A 21,922-nucleotide genomic window follows, 5' to 3' on the forward strand; every position below is an offset into this window, starting at 1 on the left:
TTACCTGTGGATTTATGAAATCCACTGCGGAAAAATCCGCAGAGCTAAAAAATACATGTGCACATACCCTTACAGTTTTATTATTTATTATGGTTTTACAATGTGTTTGTAAAAAAATGTTGGTTGTCCATATTTTCTTTAAATGTTGCCCAGAAAAAGTTGAAGATCAAGTTGGCATCTATCTTGATGTGGCATGAACATATTCGCAAGTGACTCAAGATGCAAGGTTATATTTTACATATACACCTATGTATCCTGTATGTGCGGACATTATACGGTTTGCTATATATATTTATACACCCATTTGAGTGTTTGGCGTTGCATTATGTTACAAGTCTGTTGTAACAATGGTCATGTGATATGATCTTCTTTTGAGAAACTTCTTGTCTTGTAATCAGCAGCTGTGTATGGCACATATCATGAATCAGGTGATCACTATAATCCTTTTCTGGGCTTACTCTGTGACATAAACAAAACATCTTACTTATTCTCAAACATATTCTTAACAACAAGAACCTCTCTCCACAAAGAGAAAATGTACCTCTTTGACCATCTGTCAGAGGTGTATTACCCAGTCAAATCAGTTCTCCTGCCTTGCACTTATGAGGGGCAAGCACCCCAAAACCTATTTCTGGAACTAGATTTTCTGATTTAGCTTCTCATCCTATGTCGTGTAGCAATGCCCTTTACAGAGTTGATATTGACTTTCAGGATTGCCACTTCTAATAGATAGTACTATAGTTCCAGTCCTCTTCCTATCTGAATTGGCTATTTGCATATAACAACAGGTATTTTTTGTTTTATCTTATCCTTTTTATATGGCTGTGATCTACATCAATTGACAATGCAATATCTTGGAACTGATAAGTACATTTCTATACTTTACTTCTTGCTCATGTGCTTTCTCCAATTATGCCAATTGCTCGGATTGTAGTATAAATACTTGCCGTAATGTTTCCTCTGTAACTATGACTAAGGGTGGACACCTCTCAAATGTGTAGGCTCTGTTTATGACTGCATCATATGGACATATGTGTTTTTATCCATGATGAAATAAAGGATTGACATTATTTTTTACAACAAGTACCAGATTTTTCTTGACTTTTTGAGATTTACTATCAAGCAAGAAGCGTTAGGTAGCGGAGAATCTGGAAAATCATACCAGTGTCTGTATACACATAACTGGCAACTCCCAGCAAAGTGCTGTGCATTTTAAAATTGAGTGATTCTACTGCACAAGTCACAGGAGGCAGCTAATTACATCTGCTGTCTAGCTGTTTTCCCTGGTTGAATAGCACCACAAATCTGAGGCACACCAATGCATTTGCTTCTATCACCAGAGCCAACCATAGATCAAGTGCGGAGCAACCTGGGAGCAAAGGCAGAGGTCGTAAAACCTGGAGTTGGACTGGGCAAGGACGTAACAGTAAAAACGCTTTTAGGCTAAGTTCACACGTTGCAGAATTGCCGCGGAAATTTCCACGGCAATTCTGCGCCTCCTGCCGCGGGTATATCGCATGCAGAATTAGCATGCATATACCAGCAGAAAACTAGCGTTTTGCAAGCATAATTAGCTTGCAGAATGCTAGAGTTTTCCAAGCGATCTGTAGCATCGCTTGGAAAACTGACTGACAGGTTGGTCACACTTGTCAAACATAGTGTTTGACAAGTGTGACCAACTTTTTACTATAGATGCAGCCTATGCAGCATCTATAGTAAAAGATCGAATGTTTAAAAATAATAAAAAAAATAAAAAACATGGTTATACTCACCTGCAGACCACAGCGGCGTCCGTTCCTATAGCTGGAGTGCAGTGAAGGGCCTGCAATGACGTCACTGTCTTGTGATTGGTCGCGTGAGTCACATGAGCGGTCACGCGACCAATCACAAGGCAGTGACGTCATCACAGGTCCTGAACCACATCATCTATAGGAACGGAAGAGAGATCATGCACCGGAGAGGCGGGAACACTTCGGGGGCCATCAGAGGGTGAGTATAGGACTATTTTTTATTTTAATTCTTTATTTTTTACCAATTATATGGTGCCCAGTCCGTGGAGGAGAGTCTCCTCTCCTCCACCTTGGGTACCAACCGCACATGATCTGCTTACTTCCCGCATGGTGTGCACAGCCCCGTGCGGGAAGTAAGCAGATCAATTCACTCCTATGGGTGCAGAATCGCCGCAATTCCGCAATTTTAATGAACATGCTGCTTTTTTTCTGGAATGCGATTCCGCTCAAGAAAAAAATGCAGCATGTGCACAAAAAATGCGGAATGCATTCTATTACATAGGATGCTTAATGTAAGCGTTTTTTTTGCGGTTTTATAGCGAAAAACCGTGAAAAAAACGCGAAAAATATGCTACGTGTGCACACAGCCTTAAGGGTATGTGCACACGTCTGGATTTCCTGCAGAAATTTCCTGAAGAAATCCGGAAATTTTCTGCAAGAAATCCGCATTTTTTTTTTCGCGTTTTTTTTAGCATTCTGCAAGCGTAATTAGCTTGCAGAATGCTACAGTTTTCCAAGCGATCTGTAGCATCGCTTGGAAAACTGACTGACAGGTTGGTCACACTTGTCAAACATACTGTTTGACAAGTGTGACCATCTTTTTACTATAGATGCAGCCTATGCAGCATCTATAGTAAAAGATAGAATGTTTAAAAATAATAAAAAAAATAAAAAAAATGGTTATACTCACCTGCAGGCATCCGTTCCTATAAATGCCGGTGTGGTTCAGGACCTTCCATGACGTCGCGGTCACGTGAGCGGTCACATGACCGGTCTCGACCAATCACAAGACCGTGACGTCATCGCAGGTCCTTCACCGCACACCAGCTATAGAAACCGAAGCGGCAGCATGCAGCTGAGAGGCGGGAAGACATCGAAGGTGAGTATAGGACTATTTTTTATTTTAATTCTTTTTTTGACCAATTATATGGTGCCCAGTCCGTGGAGGAGAGTCTCCTCTCCTCCATCCTGGGTACCAACCGCACATAATCTGCTTACTTCCCGCATGGTGTGCACAGCCCCGTGCGGGAAGTAAGCAGATCAATGCACTCCTAGGTGTGCGGAATCCCCTGCAATTCCGCATTTTAATGAACATGTTGCTTTTTTTTCCGCGATGCGGAAAAAAAGGCTACATTTGCACAAAAAATGCGGAATACACTGAAAATAATGGGAGGCATATGTTAGCGTTTTTTTCACGTTTTTATCACGTTTTATAGCAAAAAAACGTGAAAAAAAGCGAAAAATACTGAACGTGTGCACATGGCCTAAGAGGGGCCTCTGGACTATTAAGACCAGGTTTATCAGGGAACAACTGATGTAATCTACTAAACACACTGTTAACATTGATGTTACAAGCTGGAACCGAGGATCTTTCTTCTGGACCATAAGCTCTCTAAGGCTACGTTCACATTAGCGTTCTGCGCCGCAGCGTCGGGCGCTGCAGCGTCGCCGCATGCGTCATGTGCCCCTATATTTAACATGGGGGCGCATGGACATGCGTTGCACTTGCGTTTTGTGATGCAGGCGTCACTGTGGTGCATGCATCAGGGCGCCGAGGACGCAGCAAGTTGCAGTTTTTTCTGCGCCCAAAACCATGCAAAAATGGACGCATGCGTCACAAAACGCTGCGTTGTGCATGCGTTTACATTTGCGTTGTGCGTTGCATCACCGATGCTGCGGCGCACAACGCAAATGTGAACGTAGCCTAAGGCTATGTGCACACGATGCGGATTTAGTGCGGATCCGCAGCGGATTTTTCCACGCAGAAACGCTGCAGATCCGCACTGTGATTTACAGTACAATGTCAATCAATGGGAAAAAAAAAGCTATGCAGATGGTGCATATTATTACAAAATAATAATAATAATTGTGGCATCTGGAACAACCCGGTCTGTGAAAGTGTCACACTAGTTAATCCCTACAGTGGAAGCTGTAAAAAAAAAAAACACAAACAAAAGTAGCAAACTATGCTTTATAATCATACCGCTTGGAAAAAGTTGAATAAAACACGAACAAAAAGATGAATGTAAGCAAAAATGGTATCACTGAAAATGCCATCTTGTCCCGCAAAAAAACAAGCCACCATACAGCTCAATCAGAGGAAAAATAAAAAAGTTATAGCTCTCGGAATAAAGTGATGCATGAATAATTATTTTTTCTATAAAAGTTTTTATTGTGTAAAAGTGGCGAAACATAAAAAAACTATATAAATGTAGCATTGTTGTGATTGTGCAGCGCCCCAGAGTCCTGGTCGTTGCAGTACTGATGCTCCGCCGCTAAGGGGGGCTATGGTACGTCTGATGGCACTGAAGGAGTTCACCTGACCAGGTATCACAGACACCAATACACTTCACAGTCTGGCCTCCAGGGGGAGCTAAGGGTGCTATGTATTAGGCCACTCCTCACAATCTGGTAAAACTGGGGGTTGGATAGGAAGTTAGAGAGAAAGCTGACTGGGTTGGAACCAGGCAACATCCTGTGGCAGAGGGTGTTGCAGGGGAAGATTCAGGGGGGTCCCTGTCAGGGGTGGGATCCTGACAGAGGCCTAGCGAACTGAGAGAACGTTACGGGACCGCGCCTGCACCTGATCGCAGCGGTACCCTAAGAAAGGACAAGAAGTGAGGTTTATTGTGCTGAGTGAGAAACGAGATCAACGCAACAAGGAGAAACACCAGTAGGAGTCGTGCTGTAAGACGAGGCAACATCCTACTGAGGCGCGCAGCCGGTGGCCGGAACGCCGAGGAAGTATAGAGCTCCAGGCCTAACTTCAAACCTACAGCAGGACAGTCAGTTATAGGCGGGCTGTCTCACCCAAATCACCTAAGAAGACATAGGGGGCAACAACAGGAGAGGGGCGACACTAGGGTCCAGGAAGAGCTCCGAGCCTACGAGTCATATGGGTGCGTCCTAGCAATATCATCTGGGGGACGAAGAAGAACATCATAATCGAGTTGTCAGGGAACTTCAGAAACAGACACAACAGTTGTGGGGACTATCCCGTAAGCACAGCAGGGGAGGACCACAACACAAAAGCGCTAGAAGGTAGGCACGGATTTCCACCTGCAAAGCGAACTCTGGAGGTGCCATCGGACCGGCCGGACTCCCACAGCCCGGTTAACTGTATTCCGGACCGAGGATCCTGAAGCCTTCAGTAAAGAGGTAAAGAGACTGCAACCTGGTGTCCTCGTTATTTACTGTGACCTGCACCGCACCACTACAGCATCACCACCCACACCTTTTATTGGGCGCCCCTCAGCAGGGTCATGGACCGGGTCTAGCCACCGTGACAACCCCAGAGCAGAGACTCAGAGGCCCGGTACCAGGTACCCCTCGGCCCTGCGGCAGTGGGGGCGCTACAACTTGGCATCATGAACAGGATCTACTTAAGCCTGAAGAATCAGGTCATGTGTGCCTTGGAACTGTGATTTATTGTACTTGGACTGTGACTTATTGCAAAGACTGTGCATTGCCACTTGCCGCCAAAAGTTCCCGCCAAAACCCGCCGCCATTGCAGCGCAGAGGAAGAAGAAGGGCGTGTCATGGGAGGAGACTACCAAAGTGGCGTCAAAAGCAGCGACTGCCCCCTCCAACTTCTGCTGCGGGATGACGACCTGCCCAGCAGCAGAGGAGAACCGCCCCCTGATTTGCAACGGCGGGAGCGAGGTGAAGAGGGAGCTCGACCTCGGAGAAATGGCAGAGTCAGGTGCATGCACGGCTGCCGATCTCAAGACAGTGAAGATGATCAGCAGGTGCCCGAGCGACGACGAAGAGATCCCGGCTTGTCCTCGCCCACCAGAGGCGGACCCGCATTCACCGCAGCTGAAGGATCTGAACTTCTTGGAGCCGCCGACGGAGGAGCCGAGCCTACCTATTCTGACCACGGAGCCAGCAGGTGCGGAGCCATGGAGAGCGGAGCCACATCGAGAGGCCACCTTGGAGGAGCCGCGGTCCGGGCTGCAGCCGATTCCAGGGTCCTTGTCAGTGGACCGGATCGACATCGGTGGAATCACATCAGGCGCAGGTATGGCAGGCGCCCCTACTCCCCCAACCGATCCTGCTCTCCTGACCGATCTCGAACCCGCGACCGATCCTGCTCTCCTGACCGATCCCGCTCCCACGGCCGCTCCTCACCCCAACAATAACTGTTTCCTCTCGGTGGAGCGGGTGATCCTCACCCCCAACACGATGGGGAGGCTGGTACCTCCACTACCGACCAAGATGGGAGAACCCATAGATGTGAGCTCAGACGGGGTGGTCCTCCGGTGGGACACCCCCTGGATCAGGCCAGATGGAGCTCGGGAGGAGGGCCTCACCCTTGCTGTGCTCACTTGGGAACAATATAAACAATGCTTGATCCTACACTGGAAAAACCGATAAGAGACAGAACAAACTGACGCGCCACAAATGAAACACCCAAAGCCTGCGCAGGGCAGGAAAGACGTGGTAAAGCGGGGAACTGTGCTGGCCTTCCACCCGAAGCGGGGTTGGGGCTCCATACAGGAACCGGGACTACCGACTGACGTCTTCGTTACAAGTCACGATGTGAAGACTCCTTCCGCAACCGATACGGTGACCCACTATTTCAAAGGGGGGATCAGGTGACCTACACCCGTCACCGGAGTGCACAAGGATAGTGCGCTCGGAATGTCCAACGATGTGGGCCTGAGTGGGTGTCACCTGTTGCCTCGGCCATGATTGAACCAGACTTGACAGATCTTGCTACTATCGCCACCGTACGCCTTGTTGCAGCTACTGAGCTGGCAGCTAGGGTTAGCCTTCGAATCCAGACACCGGGTGACCTGATTGAATCTGAGGGATCAACCACTGATCCTGATACCGCATCAGCCGGAGACCAGGGACCGAAGCCGCCCCGGTCAGGAGATGTCCACTACCGGCTGATGTCTTGCAATTTACTATGAAGCTTTAAAGTGCTTTGCAAACTGTAAATAGGTAACTGTTCATCTTTTTATGTGTTCCTCTGCTGCTACGACCCGTCTAGGGTTAACTCTTAAAGGGATCCCTTAGTTTACCCGGGATCCCTATTTTGCCTTTTTGCTTTTGTTTTTGTTTCTCGTTTTATCATTGTTGAAAGAACTGCTGAATCATGAACACTGCATGATTACAAACTCATTGTAAATAGTTTGCACCTTCTTAAAGGTGCCCTCTACTGGTTTTACAAAAGAAAGGACTCTTTGCGAAGAAACTGTTCCTGGAAACAGCACCGGAGTCCTTACTGCATACAGACTTGCAGCTTGAGAAGTTGCACTACCTCATAGAGACTTGGTCCCTTCTTAAAGGGGACATTCATCGATAGCACTTAGAGAATGATGATACTTTAACAGAAGAAGTAATAATGCTGACATGTAGCAGTTATATGCAGTTAGCTAGGTAATTGTAGGGAATGTTTAATAATGTGTTAGAGAATGAGGACAGGAAGTGAACCCGTATGGGGTTAGTCGGTGAGTCCTCCTAGGAGCCATACAGAGATGGCTCGGTGATCCTGAACTGAGAGATGGATGATACATTCTATACTGTGTATAGTAGCAGAAAGGCAGAAGGCCCGGGCGGAGAGGGGCGGTCCTGCAACAGAACGAGAGGCAGTAGGCCTGGGGCAGATAGACAGGAGGTCCTGCAGATGTCAAGATGGAAAATGAAGGAAAAGTTGATTAGCCTTATAGTGTTTTATAAGAAGGTCTTTAGTGGATTCAGTGTGTACGTCCTTAGAGGCAATGTTAAATTATTGTTCAAAAATTTGCACTTAGTAGAATACCTGGTTGGGTAAGAAAAAGTTATTTATAGTACGTTATTTAAAGTATTTAACCATGTTTGTAATGTTCAAGTGTCCTCACCTCCCATAAAGGGAAGCTCTGTTCAAATTTGCTTGTTGTTATTGCATTTCAAAATTGTATGTCTTTTTGCTGACATGTATTGTTGTTTTCTTCCCAGTCCAGGAGTACTGGATTTAACCGGGGGGGGGGGGAGTGCAGCGCCCCAGAGTCCTGGTCGTTGCAGTACTGATGCTCCGCCGCTAAGGGGGGCTATGGTACGTCTGATGGCACTGAAGGAGTTCACCTGACCAGGTATCACAGACACCAATACACTTCACAGTCTGGCCTCCAGGGGGAGCTAAGGGTGCTATGTATTAGGCCACTCCTCACAATCTGGTAAAACTGGGGGTTGGATAGGAAGTTAGAGAGAAAGCTGACTGGGTTGGAACCAGGCAACATCCTGTGGCAGAGGGTGTTGCAGGGGAAGATTCAGGGGGGTCCCTGTCAGGGGTGGGATCCTGACAGAGGCCTAGCGAACTGAGAGAACGTTACGGGACCGCGCCTGCACCTGATCGCGGCGGTACCCTAAGAAAGGACAAGAAGCGAGGTTTATTGTGCTGAGTGAGAAACGAGATCAACACAACAAGGAGAAACACCAGTAGGAGTCGTGCTGTAAGACGAGGCAACATCCTACTGAGGCACGCAGCCGGTGGCCGGAACACCAAGGAAGTATAGAGCTCCAGGCCTAACTTCAAACCTACGGCAGGACAGTCAGTTATAGGCGGGCTGTCTCACCCAAATCACCTAAGAAGACATAGGGGGCAACAACAGGAGAGGGGCGACACTAGGGTCCAGGAAGAGCTCCGAGCCTACGCGTCATACGGGTGCATCCTAGCCATATCATCTGGGGGACGAAGAAGAACATCATAATCAAGTTGTGAGGGAACTTCAGAAACAGACACAACAGTTGTGGGGACTATCCTGTAAGCACAGCAGGGGAGGACCACAACACAAAAGCGCTAGAAGGTAGGCACAGATTTCCACCTGCAAAGGGAACTCTGGAGGTGCCATCGGACCGGCCGGACTCCCACAGCCCGGTTAACCGTATTCCGGACCGAGGATCCTGAAGCCTTCAGTAAAGAGGTAAAGAGACTGCAACCTGGTGTCCTCGTTATTTACTGCGACCTGCACCGCACCACTACAGCATCACCACCCACACCTTTCATTGGGCGCCCCTCAGCAGGGTCACGGACCGGGTCTAGCCACCGTGACAAACCCAGAGCAGAGACTCAGAGGCCCGGTACCGGGTACCCCTCGGCCTTGCGGCAGTGGGGGCGCTACAATTGGACTGACCTGAAGATTAAAGCTGCCTTATCAATTTTACCACACACAGAACGGGGGAAAAAAAAAAGTTCCTGAATTGTTGGTTTTTGTAATTCAACCTCCACAAAAATCGGAATAGGAAGCGATCAAAAAATGTCATGGGACTGAAAATGGTACCAATAAAAACATAAAGTCATCCTGCAAAAAATAAGCCGTCAAATGACTATGTCAGACGAAAAATGGAAAAATTATAGCTCTCAAAATATCGCTATGCAAAAACTTCTTCTTGCAAAAAAAGTGTTTTTTAGTGTGCCAAACATAAGAAAACCTGATAAAACTCTGGTATCACTGTAATCGCTTCAAAATGAAGAATTAAGTTGTCTAATCACCAAGGAATGGCGTAAAATATATAAAAAAAACAATTCTTCACCTGCTGTAGTTTTGTTCATTCTGCCTCCCAAAGATCCCAGTAAGGCTCAATGCACATTTATCCTGCGCTCTACACTGAGCGCTTACACCGGGGTTTCCATGTAATTCTTTGAAATACATGACCCAGACAGAACCCCCAGTGGAAGTTTCCCTATAATGAAGCAGATGGAGGCACTGTGGATGCCATAGGACCTGTGATCCAGCGGTGTCCGTCTTTTTAGACATGCATAAAAATGCGGTCCACCAAAGATCTGTGCACCTCTGAAAGGAAGGACAACCCTGAACAGATGCCAGATGGAGTCGACAGTTACTCTGCTGCCTCATTATAGAGATTGAATCCATCAGAGGTTTCGTCTGTCATGTCACTCTGAGATTTAGATGGAAACCCCAATGTAAGTGCTCAGAGTAGAGTGCCAGATAAATGTGATGCCAAACATTATGTAAAATGTTCCCAATGACAGCTTCAACTCAATCCACAAAAAAAGCAAATCCCCACTCAGGTTCGTCATGTGTTAATGGAAATTTAAAGGGCTTCCACGTTACTGGTAGTGCAAAGGCTCTGGAAAAGCAAAATAGATCCTTGCCCCCCAAAAGAAATTCAGTGAATTCTGCATTCCCAAATCCAAATGCCCCCCACCATCTGAGCATCAGTGTGCATAAATCACTTTTAGCATCAACATGTTTGGCAGGGGTATAATTTCCAAAATGGGGTCACTTGAGGGGGGATTCTGCTCTCTAGGACTTAGGGGCTCTGTATACGGAGTCCGCACACTATTCTAGGAAAACCTGCACTCCAGGAGGCAAATAGCACTTCTTCCCTCCCAAGTCTCTCCGTATGGCTAAGAAGTACAGCAGAATTGTGGGACAAATTATGGTGCCAATTTTACCCACTTCTTGTGTGAAAATGTAAAATCTGGGGCTAAAACAAAATTTTTGTGGTAAAAATGTAATAATTTTTTCTTCAATGCCCAATGGTATAAAATTATGTGACCCACATGTGGTGTCAAAATGATCACTGCATCTCTGTATTAATTCATCAAGAGGTGTATTTTGTAAAATGGGGTCACTTATGAGTTTTGCTGTTCTGGCACGTCAGGGGCTCTCTCAGAGGATCATGGCACTCTCAAACCATAATAGTAACATCTGCACAATAATATGGTGCTCCTTCACTTTTGAGCTTTGCACTATGCCTCATAAGTAGTTCCTGATTACATGCAGGGTATTGGCACACTCAGGAAAAATTGCACAACAAACTCAGTTGTCCATTTTTTCCTATTAGCCCTTAGAAAAATAAAAAAATGGGGTTAAAACAACATTTTAGTGGAAGAAATTGTATGTACCGCCAAATAATATAAATTTCTGTGACACACCAGTGGTGTCAATATGATCACTAAACCATTAGATGAATTTATAGAGAGGTGTACCTTGTAAAATGACATAACTTATGGTAGGGTTTCTGCTGTTCTGGCACCTCAGGGTGACATGGCACCCTCAATCCATTCCAGAAAAATCTGAACTCCAAGATGGCGCTTCTTCATTTCTGAGCTTTACACTATGCCTCAAATGTAGTTCTCACCCACACGTGGGTATTGTCACACTCAGGAGAAATTGCTCAACAAATTTTGTGGTTCATTTTCTGCTATTACCCTTGAGAAAATATAAGTTTTTAATTTTCTAAGCTCTATGTTATAAACTTCTTTAAAGCACCTGGGGGCTCAAGATTCTCATCAAACATCTAGATAAGTCCCTTGAGGAGTCTAGTTTTCAAAATGGGGTCAATTGTGTGGGGTTTTCCATTGTTTAGGCACATCAGGGGCTCTCCAAGCACGACATGGCACCCGTTCCCGATTCCAGCCAATTTTACATTCAGAACATCAAATGATGCTCCTTCCCTTCCGAGCCCTGCCGTGCGCCCAAACAGTGGTCTTACTCCACACATGGGGTATTGGAGAACCAAGGAGACATTGAACAACAATTCTTGGGGTCCATTTTCTCCTGTTACCTTTGCTAAAAGAAAAAAATTGGGGCTAAAAGATGATTTTTGTGGAAAAAATGTGAATTTTAATTTTCACAGCTCTATGTTATAAACTTATGTGAAGCACCTTGGGGTTTAGGGTGCTCACCAAACATCTAGATAAGTCCCTTGAGGGGTCTAGTTTCCAAAATGGGGTCACTTGTTTGGGGTTTCCACTGTTTAAGCACATCAGGGGCTCTCCAAACGCGACATGACATCTGCTCTATATTCCAGACAATTTTATGTTCAAAATGTCAAACAGGGCTCCTTCCCTTCCAAACCCTGCCATGCGCCTGAAGAGTGGTCTTCCTCCACACATAGGGTATCGCAGTAGTCAGGAGAAATTGCACAACAAACATTGCAGTTCATTTTCTCCTGATACCCTTGAGAAAATAAAAAAAAATGGGTCCGAAGCTAATTTTTTGTGAGGAACCTGAAGAATTAATAAACTTTCTGAATGATGTGTTGAATAGCTTGAAGGGTACAGTTTTTAGATAGCTGTCACTTTTGGGTATTTTCTGCCATATAGGTCCCCCAAATCAGTTCAAATGTAATGTGGCCCCTAAAAAATGGTTTTGTAAATTTTGTTGGTAAAATGAGAAATCGCTGTTAAACTTTTGACCCTTATAACTTCCTAGCAAAAAAAAAAAATTGTTTCAAGAATAGTGTTCATTTAAAGTAGACATGTGGGAAATGTTATTTATTAACTATTTTGTATGACAGAACTCTGATTTAGAGGCATAAAAATTAAAAGTTTGAAAATTGTGACCTTTTCAAAATTTTTGCCAAATTTATGTTTGTTTGTTTTTTTTACAAATAAACTCAAGTCACTTTGAAGAAATTTTGCCAGTATCAAAAAGTAAAATATGTCACAAAAAAACATCAGAAACAGTGGGATCCATTGAAGCGTTCCAGAGCTATAACCACATAAAGGGACAGTGGGGAGCGTTCAAAATTAAGGCCTGATCATTAACCTACAAAGTGGTTTGGTCCTGAAGGGGTTAAGATGCAGTCAAAACAAACAAAGGTATTCATTTGTTTGGAAATAAAATTTAAGAATTTTATTAGTACGGCTTAAAAGGTTTCAGATACATTACAAATATTTCATCAAGGCAAAAACTGATGCTTTTAGGACATAGAACTGTCCTTAATCATGGTATATTAATTTATTTATTGGCCTCTGTAGTGTCCATCTTGGAGGCTGAAATAGAACCATAACAAGCATAATACTAAAAATTACAGAAAAAAGAAGTTTTCGTGGATTATAATCAACATTATAATCATGGATATCAATTATTAATTGGAAATTGTGACAATGACAGAGATATAACACCAAAGATATTGCATGAGCGTCTGATTAACATATTAAGTCTGACTATTTGTCTCTTGGTGGTAGGCAGAGCAGAAATACAACTGTATATTGATCTTAATACAGAATACTTTGAAGAATTTTAAAATTATCTGAGTCCCTTGGTTAGAAACAATTATTTTCTGGAATACCATGCAGACATAAAATATGTTTGATAAATAACTTAGTGACTGAGGTTTTGGAGCTATGAAATTTGGAGAAAGAGACAAAGTGACACTGTTTACAAAATCTGCCCATACAGTTACTAGGGGAACATAGCTAAAGTAGGAATTAAAACATAACTTTTAATGAATAACAATAAAAAATAGAAAATAATTGTGTCACCAAATGTGTCAATAAAAAGTACCGCTGGGTATGTTCAAATAGTTGACATACCATACACAGTAGGGTACTAGTCAGGTATTTCAGTGTGTACACCGGCAGTGGCCCAGTGTTCCAACATTTGAACCAAGAAGCCTGGTATAAAGACAGCAAAGCAAAAACCAGTGGTGCTTACTAAATACCTAGGCAAATAACCAGATGTCTTGGTTGCATTGATATTAGCAGTCAATCATGTAGAAAATAAATAAAGAAGAAGGGGTATAGACAATTAGGAGAAAGAAATATATAAATGGAACAATCTCACCAATTGTAGAGGATGAGTAGAGCCCCGGTTATGCTGCTGTGGAAAGATCCATGAACGCACGACCTCAGGAGACAATTCCCTGTCAATCCCTATGGGGCTATCAATAAGTCTCAATCCCCAAACTCCTGCCCTTACAAGGACAGTCCACAACTAACCCTTAAATATAAAGAGCCCTGCACTCTCCCTAATAGAAGGTCCCAACGCGTTTCTTTGCAAGCAGGATCATCAGGGGACTAGCTTGCGTGGGAGATAAAGTGCTTCAGTGCTACAGATAGAGCTGCCACTCTCTATGCTAGACTGCAAGGAAGCATAGAGAGTGGCAGCTCTATCTGTAGCACTGAAGCACTTTATCTCCCACGCAAGCTAGTCCCCTGATGATCCTGCTTGCAAAGAAACGCGTTGGGACCTTCTATTAGGGAGAGTGCAGGGCTCTTTATATTTAAGGGTTAGTTGTGGACTGTCCTTGTAAGGGCAGGAGTTTGGGGATTGAGACTTATTGATAGCCCCATAGGGATTGACAGGGAATTGTCTCCTGAGGTCGTGCGTTCATGGATCTTTCCACAGCAGCATAACCGGGGCTCTACTCATCCTCTACAATTGGTGAGATTGTTCCATTTATATATTTCTTTCTCCTAATTGTCTATACCCCTTCTTCTTTATTTATTTTCTACATGATTGACTGCTAATATCAATGCAACCAAGACATCTGGTTATTTGCCTAGGTATTTAGTAAGCACCACTGGTTTTTGCTTTGCTGTCTTTATACCAGGCTTCTTGGTTCAAATGTTGGAACACTGGGCCACTGCCGGTGTACACACTGAAATACCTGACTAGTACCCTACTGTGTATGGTATGTCAACTATTTGAACATACCCAGCGGTACTTTTTATTGACACATTTGGTGACACAATTATTTTCTATTTTTTATTGTTATTCATTAAAAGTTATGTTTTAATTCCTACTTTAGCTATGTTCCCCATAAATTGGTAGGATCATGTGATTTATCACACATTATTAGTTATTGCTGTTTTCGCGTTCCCATACAGTTACTACCCAAATAACTATTTTCCCATCATAGGATGGCAGATCAGTAATAAAGTAAAATGAGAGATGGGACCAGTCAACTTTCGGAAACCTGGAGTAATCCTGCAAGATGGTTTCAGGGCACTTTGGCTCTTCACAGATTCTTCAGGTGAGCACATTTATCCAACAGTCCCGAAATTAATATGAAGCGCCCCCACACTGCCGCAGGGCCTAGGGGTACCCGGAGCCGGGCCTCTGGGTCTCAGTCCTGGGGTTGTCACGGTGGCTAGACCCGGTCCGTGGCCCTGTCCGTCAGTGGGGGACGTCCAGTGCAATAAGTGATGATGATGGTGCAGTAACGGTGGTGTAGTGGTGCAGTTGTGGGGTGCAGGTCGCGGTAAATAACGAGGACACCAGGTTGCGGTCTCTTTACCTCTTTACTGGAGATCTCTCAGTCCGCAGTCCAGAATACGGTTCACCAGGCTGCGCAAGTCCGGTCGGTCCGATGGCACTTCCAGAGTTCTCCTCACAGGTGGAAATCAGTGCCCTCCTTCTTAGCGCTATGTGTTGTAGTCCTTCCCTGCTGTGCTCACGGAAAGTACCCCACAACTGTCGTGTCTGTTTCTTAAGTTCCCTCACAACTCGATTCACTGATGTTCTTCTCGTATTCCATCCCTCCCTGTTATTCAGGTTGGAACGGCACCCGTTTGTCAGGTAGGCCTGGAGTTCTTCCGGGACCCTAGAGACGCCCCTCTCCCGCAATTGCCCCCCAAGACTTCATAGGTGATATGTGGTAGACAGCCCGCCTTAAACTGACTGCCCTACCACTGTTTGGAGTATGGCTTGAAGCTGTATGCTATTCCACTCCCTCGGCGTTCCGGCCACCGGTAATGCGCCTCAGTAGGATGTTGCTCCGGTCCTACAGCATGACCCCTACTGGTATTCTCCTTTTTGCTTGATCTCGTTTCTCACTCAGCACAATCTATCTCGCTTCTAGTCCTTTCTTGGGCACCGCCGCTATGCTGAGCAGGCACGGTCCCGTTACGTTCTTTCCAATGCCAAGCCTCTGTCAGGATCCCACCCCTGACAGAGACCCTACTGTCTCTTCCTCCACAACACCCTCTGCCACAAGGTGTTGCTTCGTTCAATCCAGTCAGCTTTCTCCTCTAACTTCCTGCCTGACCCCCAGTTTACCCACTATGGTGGGGAGTGGCCTAATGAATAGCACCCTTAGCTCCCCCCGGAGGCCCTGCTGTGAAACATATTGGTGTCTGTGATACCTGGTCAGATGAACTCCTTCAGTGCCATCGAACGCACCATGGCTCCCCATAGTGGCGGATCCACAGTACTGCAACGACCAGAACTCTGGGGCGCTGCACTCCCCCCTGGTTAAACACAGTACTCCGGGATTGGGAAGAAAACAACAATACAGGTTAGCAAAAAGACATACAATTTTGTTGAGTGCAAAAAAATAAGCATACTTGAACAAGCTTCCCTTTATGGGAGGTGAGGACACTTTAACATTACAAACATAATTAAATATCATAGCAACAGGCTACAATTAACTCTCATTACCCAACCGGGTATTCTACTAGGTGCAAACATTATTGACCAATAATTTAACTTTGCCTTTAAGGATATACACTCTTAATCCGCTAAAGACCTTCCTATAATCACATTATAAGGTATTTTAACTTTGCATTCTCCTACTTTGAACCTGCAGGACCGCCTGTCCTAACGGCACCAGACCTACTGCCTCTCCTTTCTATTACAGGACCGCCCCGTTCAGCCAGGGCCTACTGCCTTTCGCTACTATACATGGTATAGACATAACATTCCTTTCAATTAGAGAACATTGAGCCAGCTCTATTTGGCTCCTATTAGGACTCACTTTCTAACCCCTACGGGTTCACTCTCTGTCCTTAGTAACGAACGAACTTTCTATGGGGACTCAGGGTTTACCTTCTATCCTCACCTTCATTACTACTTTCTTTACTTTCAACTAAGCAGAACTCTAAATCTACCCCTACGGGCTTTCTGCATCTTTCCTTTTAAAGAACATTATCTAGATTTCTCACTTTAAACAAATTAAACACACATAACTTTTCTTCATGCAAAACAGTTACATTTCTTTCCAGAGCATCATCATCAGTATTTCTTCACATTTAACTAGTTAAAACACATACAACTTTTCTCGTTCAAACATTATCATTGCATTACTGTTCTAAAACAGTATCTTCTCATAAGTACGCTGTTGTACATCCCCTTTAAAAGAGAATCAAGTCTTTCTGAGGTAGCTCGTCTTCTCAGCCTACCAGTCTTTGCTCAGCAAAGGTTCCAGAACGGTATCTTCGCAAAGAGTCTTTAAATAAAACCAGTAGGAAGCGCCTTTAATAAGGTGCAAACTATTTACAAGAAAGTTTGGATCATGCACTGTTCATGATTTCTCAGTTTGTAAAACTTGTGCAAAACTGGTAGGAAAAGCAAACAATAGGGATCCCGGGTCAACTAAGGGATCCATAAAGAGTTAACCCTGGACGGGTTTAGCAGCAAACAGTACTCAAACAGTTAACTAGAAAACTATTTACATTCTTGAAGCATTCAATTTCAGAACCCCCCACGAGGCGCCACCTGGTGGGTGAACCCCTGCAATACAGGCAGTCCAGGTTCCAGGTTCACTCCCGCAGCCAGGTACACCCCATGGGTGCGGGTCTGTTGCACGACCAGATCGTGTGCGGTGATGAGGGTCTGCGTTCCCATTTCTTTCTGCGCTGGTACATCAGGAACATCGGTTACTTGAGAAGGCACCTCCTTGGCCACTACGGTGGTTGCGGTGGTCAGGCGGCAGATCGCAGGTTCTGTGATCAGACGGGTGGGGGCGACCAGGGTGGTTACAGATCGGTCACACGGTGACACCTTGGCTACAGGGGCTGGTTTCTCTTTCTTGTGGACGTTCAGAGCGAACCACCCCTTTTCCCCAAAATGCCGGGTGTAAGTAACGCTGTCCCCCGGGTAGAGGTCCCGATCGGGGTGGCCCTCCCTAAGGTGCGACTCGACATCCCGTCGGTTAACAAAGACCTCCGCATATAGCCCCGGTTCTTTAATGAAGCCCCAGCCTCCTCGGAGTTTAAAGGTGGTGACGATGCCCTGCCTACGCGGGGCCTGGTGAGTGGTGGGGTCCTTACGGGCCCGGTCCTTGACCGCCAAATCCTTTTGATGGTGGGCCTCCCGCCCAGCCTGATGTATTTTCTCCTCCTCTCGCCACCGTTGTTCTAGCTGGATTCAGTACTCCTCCCAACTTAGAGCCTGTACCATCTCCCCCTTCTGGGTCTCCACCCCGGGGAACCCCATAAGATTGGATCCGGGATTCACCCAGTGGCACACCGTACGCTCCGCGTGGACCTCACACAGCAAGGGAGTAGGGGTGATTGGGGCTCGCATACGGTGTTCCATGCCCGTGGCTTCCTCCCATGGTAGCAGGCGCTGGAGTCTATGGGTTCCCGGGAGAGGTGGTGCCGCTACGGGACCCACTAGCACCCCCTCGGCTGGCGGGGCAGGATCGGTGGACTCACCAACTGGTACGAGTTCACTTTCCGTAACAAGTCCCGCTGGTTCCTCCGGTGAGAACTCCGATGTCCGGGAACCCTCTGCCGGCTCCACCGGGTGCGGAGCCTGGACTCTCACATTCAGTTGGAGGAGCTGGTTATATAAGTCCTCCATCTCGGCTCTCAGGAATCTGGTGTTATCCACGGAGGCCGGGCTGCAGGGCTCATCCGGGTAGTCGGGGGAGACTTCCACTTCAACCCCACTGTCGGGTTCAGAGCTGCTGGCCATTGCGTCCTCCACGTGGGTCACTTCCTGGTCTTTTTCCCACTCTCTCCTTCGGGAGCGGTTTCGTTTTCTCTGCCTCCGCCCCCCATTAAGGATTAGGAGGCGGATCTCTGCTGCTGACGGACACGTCCTCACCGTGCAGAAATACTTAGACTGGGCGGCCATTGCTGTTCGCGCTCTCCAGCTTGCCTACGCCCACTTCACGCCCCTCTTCTCTTCCTGCGCTCTCCTCAGCGCTACAATGGCGGCGGATTTTGGTGGCAACTGGCACAGCACAGTCTTTGCAATAAAGTACAGTTCAAACACAATAAATCACAGTCTCTAGGCACACATGACCTGATTCTTCAGGCTTAAGTAGATCCTGTTCGTGACGCCAAGTTGGAGCGCCCCCACACCGCCGCAGGGCCTAGGGGTACCCGGAGCCGGGCCTCTGGGTCTCAGTCCTGGGGTTGTCACGGTGGCTAGACCCGGTCCGTGGCCCTGTCCGTCAGTGGGGGACGTCCAGTGCAATAAGTGATGATGATGGTGCAGTAACGGTGGTGTAGCGGTGCAGTTGTGGGGTGCAGGTCGCGGAAAATAACGAGGACACCAGGTTGCAGTCTCTTTACCTCTTTACTGGAGATCTCTCAGTCCGCAGTCCAGAATACGGTTCACCAGGCTGCGCAAGTCCGGTCGGTCCGATGGCACTTCCAGAGTTCTCCTCACAGGTGGAAATCAGTGCCCTCCTTCTTAGCGCTATGTGTTGTAGTCCTTCCCTGCTGTGCTCACGGAAAGTACCCCACAACTGTCGTGTCTGTTTCTTAAGTTCCCTCACAACTCGATTCACTGATGTTCTTCTCGTATTCCATCCCTCCCTGTTATTCAGGTTGGAACGGCACCCGTTTGTCAGGTAGGCCTGGAGTTCTTCCGGGACCCTAGAGACGCCCCTCTCCCGCAATTGCCCCCCAAGACTTCATAGGTGATATGTGGTAGACAGCCCGCCTTAAACTGACTGCCCTGCCGCTGTTTGGAGTATGGCTTGAAGCTGTATGCTATTCCACTCCCTCGGCGTTCCGGCCACCGGTAATGCGCCTCAGTAGGATGTTGCTCCGGTCCTACAGCATGACCCCTACTGGTATTCTCCTTTTTGCTTGATCTCGTTTCTCACTCAGCACAATCTATCTCGCTTCTAGTCCTTTCTTGGGCACCGCCGCTATGCTGAGCAGGCACGGTCCCGTTACGTTCTTTCCAATGCCAAGCCTCTGTCAGGATCCCACCCCTGACAGAGACCCTACTGTCTCTTCCTCCACAACACCCTCTGCCACAAGGTGTTGCTTCGTTCAATCCAGTCAGCTTTCTCCTCTAACTTCCTGCCTGACCCCCAGTTTACCCACTATGGTGGGGAGTGGCCTAATGAATAGCACCCTTAGCTCCCCCCGGAGGCCCTGCTGTGAAACATATTGGTGTCTGTGATACCTGGTCAGATGAACTCCTTCAGTGCCATCGAACGCACCATGGCTCCCCATAGTGGCGGATCCACAGTACTGCAACGACCAGAACTCTGGGGCGCTGCAAATATATATGGTGAATCCCTGTGTGAACGTTGAGTATTGATCCATGAGATTCTTGCAGGACTCGCAGACAGAACTGAGGAGGAACAAACTATTTTTGAGTGGGAGTATTGTAAGGAGCTAAATTTTAAGATCTATGGGTCTCTTCAGCCAGGTCTACCAGATCTAGAGATACCATGGACAGAACTAATTCTTTGGCAAGAATAAGAGCCTATCTAGAGTGATCGGAAAATGACAGGTGAGGGGGGAAAATGAGAGTGAGGGGAAAATGAGAGGTATGAGGGGGAAAATGAGAGCTGTGAGGGGGGAAATGAGAGATGTGAGGGGGAAAATGAGAGGTGTGATGGGAAAATGAGGGAAGTGAGGGGAACATGAGAGATGTGAGGGGACGAATGAGAGGCGTGATGGGAAAATGAGAGAAGTGAGGTGCTGCTGCAGTATGAAGCTGTGTATAGAGAAGAGTGAGGCGCTGCAGGTGGAGGCTGTGTATAAGGCCACATTCACATGTTCAGTATTTGGTCAGTATTTTACTTGAGTATTTATAAGTGAAAACCACGAGTGGGAGAAGAATACAGAAGTAGTGATGTGTTTCGAATATACTTTTCCTCTGAGTGTTTTACTCTAAGTTTTAGCGTACAAATACTAAGGTAAAAATACTGACCAAATAACCTGTGAACGAGGTCTAAAGGAGAAAAGTGTGGAGCTGCAGAAGAAGTAGGCTGTGTATACCATACGCTTTATTGCAATTAGTGCAATTTCTCTCAGGATCAAGTGTTTCCAATTGCATATGGAAGAGGAGTGTGAGGTGTTGCCAGAGGAGGCGATTATAAAGGAGAACAGCTGTGCTGCAGAAAAATGCTGTGTATAAAGGAAGCGTGTGAGGTGCAGGAGGAATAAGGCCCCTTAACTGCCGCCATTAAAAGTTGTATCGGCAGTTGTTAAGGAGTTAATATTGTGTTAAAAAACCCTTTTGTTTCAACAAAATTGGTGTTGGTTGTGTTCCGTGTACCAGTGCAGGAGCGTTGCTATGTTCAACAGCGACAATTTCTTTTTATTGTGCATGTTCCCACACTGGTCCTCGGAACACAGTGGGCTGCGCATGGGCAGGTTGAGAGCATTGCTTGGCGATAGACGCAAACCAAAAATGTTGTTTATCAAAAGGCTCTTGAATGAGTTGAAAATTAAATGCTATCAATACTTGGGTAATCGTTTAGTTAATTTGTGTTGCAAATCTGTATTGTTGAATATGTGCTGTGAAATGTTTTTATATGCAATATAATCATTATAATTTGTTATAACAAACCACAGTTAGTTACTATGCCCGGGCAATGCCGGGCTCTTCAGCTAGTAACAAACAAAGCCCAAAAGACATCACAAGATACTCATGGTGACAATCAGGATGATTAAATCTTCCACTCATTTCCTTTTCTAGTACTGGTCAAGTTATAAGCCCCATTAAGATGAAACCTCTCGTTTTCCCTCATAGGTTACAATAGAGAGCAAACTATACCTGCAAACTGTTGTTCATTAACACACACACTCCTGGCACCTGCATCACCCAGTGATACTAACAACACCTCCATTGCTAGTGCTGTTTGTAGAGCAAGTGTTGTGCTTCCTGGTGACAGAGGCAGAGGTCATTGGAGCAAGGCACTGAGGTTGCAGGTTATGTGGCGGAGATTGAGTTAAACTTTCATGTAAGCAGTTTGTATTGTGATTTTTGGCGAAATATCCACTTTTTTTATCAAGCAAGAATAAGACTCCTTACATTCAGGAAGATAAATGCCCTTAACAAACACAGATCAATAATATTGCAAATTTTTCAAACACTCGGAAACATAAAGGGTGATATAAATCAAGGTCCGGTCAGCTTAATTCTTAATTTCATAGTTCTTGAAGAACACATTGGCCTTGAAATAATAAATGGCTTCATCCACAATATCTGTGTCCTTGTTTCTCGGGGGGCAGGTCCTTTAAACTG

This window comes from Ranitomeya variabilis, chromosome 6 (genome assembly GCF_051348905.1).
Source record: "Ranitomeya variabilis isolate aRanVar5 chromosome 6, aRanVar5.hap1, whole genome shotgun sequence".
Lineage (NCBI taxonomy): Eukaryota > Metazoa > Chordata > Amphibia > Anura > Dendrobatidae > Ranitomeya > Ranitomeya variabilis.